Source organism: Lygodium microphyllum, chromosome 3 (assembly GCF_053477565.2).
Source record: "Lygodium microphyllum isolate KBCC chromosome 3, Lygodium_microphyllum_v1.1.10, whole genome shotgun sequence".
NCBI classification, from domain to species: domain Eukaryota; kingdom Viridiplantae; phylum Streptophyta; class Polypodiopsida; order Schizaeales; family Lygodiaceae; genus Lygodium; species Lygodium microphyllum.
Genome location: NC_141137.1, coordinates 150,263,661 through 150,271,250, shown reverse-complemented (window position 1 = coordinate 150,271,250; position 7,590 = coordinate 150,263,661).

The following is a 7,590-nucleotide window of genomic DNA, read 5'->3' as shown; positions in this document are numbered from 1 at the left end:
ACCAATATGGTCATGCACTTGGTAATGTGCTTTCCTTTTTAATATGGCTATCTAATTTTCATGATGGGGTATATATGATTGTGTGGTTTTCTTGCCATGCACTTTGAATGTTTGCTCTTGTTGCTCATTTGGACAGTAGGGAATATGATGTTAGTATGTGGAGTTTCTATTTAATCCATTGGTGCAATATGCTTTTTTCTCACTAATATAATCATGAGCTTTGCAATAAGATGGATGTCATGGCCATGATATATGCTTGGTCAATGTGGCCATGTACTTTGCTCAACATTGTAAGTGTTATTGTTGCTAAATGCAATGACTCTGTTGTTGGGGCCACACAGTTTGTGTTATTCATGTGTACTAAACATCTTTCTTTTAATTTTCTTTTTTGTTATTGCGATTACCTTTCAACAATTGTGGTCTTGCTTTTGTGTCAATGTGAAAAGCTTAGCCGTGAGTAAGAAGTATTATACAAATGTAAATGTCTAATCAATGAATATTTATTTACTAATTATACCTAGAAAAATCATGAGTTCCAAGTTAACTTGATAGAATATCTATAATTCCCTAGTTAGAGGATAGTACTTGCTAGTTATGACTAGTAAAAAGTAAAATTTTCTAATTAGGTTGATATTATTACTAGTTATACAATAACTTGCTAGATAATGTTACTAGATAGGGCTTCAATTTTCTAGATACTATCTAGGAAAAGGATGTTACTAGTTAGAAGAGACTAGTGATGGCAAAATTATCTAGTTATAACTAGAAAATTCTACATTCTTCCTAGTTTGGTTAGTAATCTTCCTAGTTATAATGTGAACTTTCTATATAGTAAGTGGTTTAGAGTTTCTTGTGATACCTTTGTCCTTACCTTCTCAAAACCATCATTATCAACTTGAATTGAGAAATAGAGAATTGTAATAAACATCATCTTTATCTTATCCTCATTGTACCTTTAATTCCCTATTACATAAAAGTAGGGAATCACATCCTTATAATTCCTTATGTAGGGATTTTCAAAGGAATGTGGGGAATGCTCTGTATTCCCTATTATAAGATGTAGGGAACGTAGGGACTTTCAAAGGAATGTAGGGAATGCTCTATATTCCCTATTATAAGATGTAGGGAATGCAATTTCCTAGTTATAGATGGGGAATACGTACTTGTCTACATAGGAAATATTGGAGAATTTCCTATATTTCACCAAATTGCCTATGTGGGGAACGATTGAAAGTTCCTTGTGTTAGTATTTGGCAACATGTAAAAGATCATTGGTACAGTCTCAAACTTGATAGCAACAACGGTCCGAGGAGTGCATATGAGCGGCCCCCATATGGGTTTAATTGGGCATTACTGGGCACTGTAGTGGTGGTTTACCAAGTTGGGTCCAACGATCGTGAGTTAAGACATTGAAGTCTGCTCCCTCGTTGATCAAGGCATTAAAAGAGCATGTTTGCTTGGCAATGACTGTGATGTGGAGGTATGCGGGTTCCACAGCTTCCTCGTCCTCATCACCAACTTCCATAATTGTGGCGACTCGTATCGTGACAGGGGCTTCCAACATTGGTGGCTCATGCAATGGATGCGTGAGAGGGTAGTACTTCTTAATGCGACTGCCATTAAAGAAGCCGATGGCTTCGCCATCTAGATTCTCGAGCTCAATGTTTCCGGTTCGGATGATTGCACGAACCTTGAAAGGCCCAAGACCTCTAAACTTGATTTTTTGCTTGTGTCCTTTGACTGAGTATAGGAGCACTAAGTCACCATGTTCAAAGTCGCGCTATTTGACATGCTTGTCAAACCAACTCTTGCGTCATGCCTTCTCGCATATGAGTGCATGAATGGCCACAAGGCATGTTTCCGAGAGGCATTCAAGCTATACTAGGCGTTACATCCATGCCTCCTTTCATTCCCACCATTTTTGAAGTGCTATTATTAGGCTAGGGATGAAGAACTCTATTGGTAGAATTGCTTGAGTCCCATAGGTTAACCGAAAGGGGGTCTGGCCGACAACCGTTTTATAAGTTATACAATAAGCCCACAAGACTGCCATTAGCTTGTTATCCCAGTCGTTGCGCGAAGCAGAGACTACTTTGGTCAGGACATTTACAAGGATCTTATTTGTGGATTCTGCCTGTCCGTTTGCCTGAGGGTAGTATGGTCACTGACTAATTCGATGGAACAGCCAAACCATGAGATCACCTATTCCCATAAGAACTTGGTAGTCCTTCTAGTGTCATTTTTGTGTGTCGCTCTTGCTTTTGCCCATTTTGTTAGGTAGTCCATGGCCATAATGATATATTTGGCCTGCGAATATTGTGCCATAAGACTAATGGGTCCTACCAAGTCAATTCTCCACTTTTTGAAGGGTTGGCATGCAATGATTGGGGTTAACTCCATTTTATCATTGTGAATCGGTACCTTTGTCTGCTGTGACACTCGTCACAATGCTTAACGAATCGCATTGCATCGCGAAAAAACGTGGGCCACCACAGTTGAGACTGTAGCACCTTGCGAGTTGTCCTGTCTCTGATAAAGTATCCTCCAACAATCCCGCTATGCACCTCTATGAGCATATTGTGCATCTCATGCTCGCATATGTATCTACATAGTAACCCGTCTTGCCCTAACTGTTGAGATGACAAGCTCAACACATGCGGACATTAATGATGGACCGCTTGGTTAGATGGGTCCACACGTCTACACTTAGCACGTTGGTGGTCATTATGACTCTCACATGGCCAATGACTCATTATATTTAGGTTGTTACACCTATTTACAGCTGGCATAGTTATAGCGCCAGTCAACTAGTGTAGTCAGTTATGCATTGTTTGACTTAGTAGGCCTTTTCTTTATGTTGTATCTTATCTATACTTTGTGTACATTGTAAAGTGTGTGAAAGAAGAAGAAGAAATCAGCAAGAAAACGTTTTTTCCTCCATCTCTCTTCTTGTCTCTTGAGTGAGCTTCTCCTTGTGCATTCTGTGTGTGTTTGGCGCTGCAGCTCAAGCAAGTCCCCCCACCACGTGATTCTTGACATGGTATCAGAGCCGCGCCACTAAGAGGGGCTGATTTCGAAGGCTGAAGTGAAGGAGAAGAAGCAAGGTTCGAGCAAGCAAGCCATGGGTAAGTAGCTCTCCCATCCTTCCACTCTCTCTCTTGGATAGTGCCTGTAGAGGCACCGGAAGCAGGGTCGAGCGAAAATCTCAGATCGCTGTGAGATTTGGTGTGTGAGTAGATCACTATATATTTTGCAGAAAGCCCTTTAAGGCTTGCCTGCAGTTATTTTGGGCATCTGAGGCTGTTTTAGGCCCTGTTTTAGAGCTACAAGGTTGCAGACAACAGTTTCAAGGTACACTGTGATTTCGGCTGTATTGATCGAAAGTGGGTGCACAGGTTATAGATTGCAAATCTGTAATTTTTGAGGTGTTTGCAGGAAGAAAACATAAGGTTTATTTGTAAACAGGTTGCAGTTTACATGTATTGTTGAGCAATCAGTGAAAAAGGTTGCTTGAGGGTCAATAGAAGGCATAAAAACCATATAGCTCAAATCAAAACCACTTCAAACCATTCAAAACACTCTCAATCATTCATTAAAAGACTTATTCATAATCCCAATCTCACAAATAGAAATAAAATAGATCAAAATAGAGATAAAACAGACCTTACCAGAACCAAACATACGCATTACAGAACCTATCAAAACATCATATCTCAACCAAAAACTATCATGAGCTTCTCAAACATACTCAACCCATTCCAATAGATTCCAATAGACTTTCAACTCATCCAAAATCAATCAATAAAGCCTCAAAATCAACCATTCAGCTCACAAAAACAAAAAAAATCAGTCCAAAAAATAAGTCAATTCAGCCCTCAATATATCCCCACACTTAATCAGGGAGCGTCCTTGCGACCTTGAAACAAGAGAGAATACTAAGCCCAAAAACTAGCTTGACATTACTTTCTCAAACTTTGATGAAGTAGCATCCACAAACAAACCTCAACCCCATCACTCTCTGAAACAACCTGGATCTATCAAACATATTGACGAAAGGAAAACACCTTAAAGGATAAACCAATCCTTTGTTTTCAAAATAAAACCAGAAAAACTAGTAAAGGATATAAGAGGTTCTTCCACTACGTGGTAAGTCTTCAAAACTTTAGCCAAATCCATAGATCAACATCTTCAAATCCTTTTCACTTTCTTGAACCACAACTCCATATTTACACAAATCAAACACACCCACACACTCATTCACAGAACACATAAAATTCTGAATGACACCCTAACAAGGGAGAATGAAAAAGAGAGATTTCATTAAATCTCAATCTTCCAAGCATATCCATAAATAAATCATCAATGAAGATATTCCCTTTTATTAAAGGCCTAATGATTTCGGAACCTATCCATAAAAAGAGACTCATTAACAAATATCTTGGTAGGATTTTGAAAGAATTGCAAATAGCACATCCTCTCCACAAGGATAAGATATCTACTCGGAAGACAAAAGGGCACAAAAGTACAAGATATCTAATTGACAAGGATCAATATCCACATTGGCATTCAAGCACAACTCTTGGACATGCTTCTAATCATTATGAGAGTGTTGATGCATGTACACTAGGTACCAATCAAAGTGAGCAGTTAATCTAAGAAAATTGCAAATAATTCTATTAAGCTTGGATAGGAGTCTGCCAAGCCCCTGGAATTACAGACCACTTAATTTGAGGTCTTTTCAATGAATCAGTCTAGCTCTACCCTCTTCATCTTTGTATCTGCAGATCGAAACCAAAGTGAAATGCACGAGGGTCAAGACACGCGATGTTGTGGTTCACACAGTGAGAGAGAGAGTGTAGAGGAGCACCTTGTGGTTGGAAAAGAAGAGGGGAAATAACATGAGAAGTCATTTTAAGTATGGATAGATAAGAATCTAATTTGTGGGCCATCTATTGATAATAAGTAAGGGAAGGCACTAATGGACCTAGAATAGAACAACGATTATAAGCTTCATAGAAGGAGGTATCAAAAGGGAATTGATTAGAAATATGGGATAAAAGGTCCTCCCTTAGTTGGTTAGCAGCTTGTAATCATGCAGGATCTTTCAATTGCCTCTGATTCAGTACCATAGACTCAATCATGGAATTCCAAGACACCTCAGGACGACATGCATCCACTTTAGAAGAATAGGCTTGAAAGTTCATCCACCTGCAACTCCAAGTGTCTGACATAAAGAACATCTTACAATATGACATCCCCCACATACCAAGATATATCCTCATCATTAGGAACCAGGAGATCACCTCTAAGATATATATAAGATATCAACATAGTGTTTGGTATGATTAAATCTAGAAAAACCATTCTTGCAAATTTGACTAAAAAATCTGAAGACCAAACACCACTCCTTCCATAGTAGACAGCTTCATGTAAAAACCTATCTTCTATTGCTGATAGCGCACAAAGAAGGAATCGTCTAGAAGAATGTATTCTAGAAATTGAACAAAATAAGACCATAAAAGATGCATTCTAGACTGAAGTCTTTCCACTTTAGCTTGGAACAAAGGATATAAAGTAGCTTGACGTTAAAGAATAGCCAAGTCCTAGTAGCTCTGATAAATATGGTATTGAGGGTACATTGGGACTTGAAGGAATGGAGCATAGCTGAGCCAACTATTCTTTTAACTCCTCAATCTTGGTATTTTGATTCTCAATTATACAATTGATTGATTGTAACTCCCTTGTTTGGGCAGCAATTTGAGCTTTAAGCTCTTGGGTCTCCTGAAAAAGATGGTTCTTAGGCTCATTGGTAGTTGCTACTTGAGCTTTTGCTTCAATCAACTAAGTTTGCAAAGAGGAGATTTCTAATTTCTGGGCTTCTATCAACTTAGTCTAGAACTCCATCTATTTGAAAAGATTGGAAAGAGTTTCCTTAGTTGAGGCAAGCTCAGTGGTAACCTTATGTAACTCCTCCATGGAGTACTGCATCTCCTCATGAAAAGAAGAGTACAGCTACTGAACACAAGCTATAATTGATATCTCTATAGAACTCTAAATATCCTAACAGAGGAACGGAATAGTGTCTCTTGAAACTAGGTGATGTAGAGAAGGAATTGGTATGTCCAAACCAACATCTCTGTGTGCCGTGAATAAATTTGGAGCTGTGAGGTACGGAGGAAGGGTACTACTGGATGTAGCAGGGATCCTACACTAGAGGAACTGAAGCAAGAACTATTTCTGCTACTCGCTTTAAGCACTTTCTTTGAACGACCACAAGAGGAGGAGAGTTGTGATCTTTAGGGATGAATTTAGAATCCTTAAGAGGAGGGGAAACTATTGGAGGATTTTTAGGAGGTGGTGGAATTTCTTTGGCAGGGGCAGAGTATGTCAGGAAAACATAAAAATAAGAGCCATACGTGACATTAGTCACATTACCTCTAGTCACCCTAATGAAATGTTGATCCATTTTAGCCAGGAGATAGGAACTCCAGTCAATGGTCTTACCATTGAGCACCATTCTGGAAGCACTAAATACTTCCTTAAACATGTAAAAGGACGGAGTCTTGGAAGGTATAAACCTGTCCTGAAGGAACTGACATAGCTGTTTCCAAAAATGATAAAAAATCATGGAGACACAGACCCTAGATGTAGTGATCACCCATTTGACATCTAGTAATTTGTTAGTTTGTCTCTATAAGAACTTTAGAATATCAGCATTGGAGAAGAGCTGGTGGGCTGCTGGAAAAGATTCCCCACAATAGGGAAGAGACAAAGCCTTCCTTAATCCTCAAGGTGTCATTAGAATAGTGGTACCTTAAGTAGAGCCAAACTGCTTACTATATGAGGTTAAAAACTCATCACATAGGGTGGGATCATCAGGGATAAGTGGAAATGAGAGAGTATGGCCTTAGTAATAAGGTTCGATGTTGTCAGGTGGCTGAGAGAATAATCTCGACTCACCAACGAAACATATTGTACATGAGGAGGAGTTCGGGGTGCCATTTAGATAGAAAACACAAAATACACACCACAAACAGACACAAAGGAGGCCTGCAAAATAGTGGAACAAAGAACCAATAAGATCTTGACAAAGGATCCGTTCATCCACAATATAGAAGACCATCCCAAGCAAACCACATCCTAGAAAATATTCGGCATGACAACCTACCCACACATGCGACCAATAGCTTTGTGAAATGCAACAAACATACACCTTAATTCCCATATTAAGCAAGAAAATTAAAAGAAGTATACATACCATATCCCAAACCACATCAACATGACCAACAAAGCAAAAGAATACCAAAAACTACACCACTTGCGTCACAATGGAACAAGGACTAGACTGAAACCTCTCAACATCAAATGAGTAATCAACTGTGTCTCCCTCTTTCCTACGTATCCCGTTCATTGATTAGCCTCTCCAAGCAATCCAAAAGATAATCCCACTAAGTTAAAAATTCACATCATGAGAAAAAAATACCAAAATATTACATATAATATTTTTTATTTTCATTTTTATTTTGGTTTTTTAGAAATATTTTTTCTACTTTTTATTTGATTTTTTGATTGTATGGTTGACAAATAAAC